The 1,123-nt window shown below is 36.2% G+C and overlaps 1 protein-coding gene across 6 annotated transcripts in view; it reads right to left on the bottom strand.

The window, feature by feature from the left end:
• The window catches only part of kdm4c (lysine (K)-specific demethylase 4C), a 29,166-nt gene that overhangs the window by 24,415 nt on the left and 3,628 nt on the right, over nt 1-1,123 (bottom strand). The window lies entirely within an intron of this gene.

Genomic DNA, 1,123 nt, shown 5'->3' with positions numbered 1-1,123 from the left:
TCTATAAAGATATTGATTCTCATCTGTGGGAATTCAGTATCTATGCCAGTTTCTAGGGCCAGAATGCATTCGTTATGTTCCCATTTAATCGTTCTAAAGATCAAAGAGACTTTTTATGCGGCCAAAGTATTTACCATATAGAAACACTTTTTAATATACATAGACTAAGTCTATATAGAGATACTTTATTTACAGAGGAATCCAGAGGGTGATTGGCCCGACTGACCACATTTATTCTAACAGCAGCATTAAATTCACATTCACCTTCAGCTTCGGTGCTTTAGGGAGTAGATTTTAATTCAGGGCTTAAAGTTCTCAGGCACCATGCCTGCTTTCAGGCATAGAGCACTTTTAAATTCATATAATACTTAATTCAGTGGTACTCATTTCCTCCAGGATAACTTTCACTTTCTTTCTTTAATCCCTGTTATTTATTAATTTCTGAGATTTCTTTTGTTAATTTGCCAGTTTAATCTTGGAGATTTACCGCTGTCGTATTCAATCATATCACAAATAAAAGAGGAGTCCATAAGAGAAAAATTAGAGAACCTACAACAAGAATGCTGTAATGTTACTTATGAGTTTAATGAATTTACTGTCTGCGCTGCCAACAAGCCTCCCTGTCTTTGTTGGGCCCTCCTACAGTCAGATTAGTCAGTTCACTTTTTTAAACTCCACATATCCTGATGTTATCATTGTACATTATTCTGGAAACAAACATGGAGCATGAACCATTTTGAAAAAACTCTTCCTGCTGCTGAACACACCTGTTTTTTATGCAAACAAAGACAACCTCAGATTAAGTTGACACAGACTCAACTAACTTACATCACAGTCAAAGTACAGTTTAACACCAGTGTAGGAAATCAGAGTTTGCCAACCCGGACGTTGCTTTATAACTGAATATATCTGTTATATCTGAATACATTCATCTCCCTTCATAGTACAGCCCTCTAGTGGCGTGTTGCTTTCAGTCCATTCATTCTTAGTGTCCCCACATTGGATTAACTTGAAATGACTTATAATAGGGTTGGGGACAAAAAACAAAAGTGAGCTTTATTTACATTGCAAAAATCCAGCCTAAAGCCACATTGCAAGATTCAGTTGAAATAAGTTTGTGTTA

This window comes from Morone saxatilis, unplaced genomic scaffold, assembly GCF_004916995.1.
Source record: "Morone saxatilis isolate NCDOM2014 unplaced genomic scaffold, NCSU_SB_2.0 Contig17, whole genome shotgun sequence".
In the NCBI taxonomy this organism is placed as follows: domain Eukaryota; kingdom Metazoa; phylum Chordata; class Actinopteri; family Moronidae; genus Morone; species Morone saxatilis.
The sequence above is the reverse complement of the archived record's forward strand: the minus strand, read 5'-3'. Positions and strand labels throughout refer to the sequence as shown.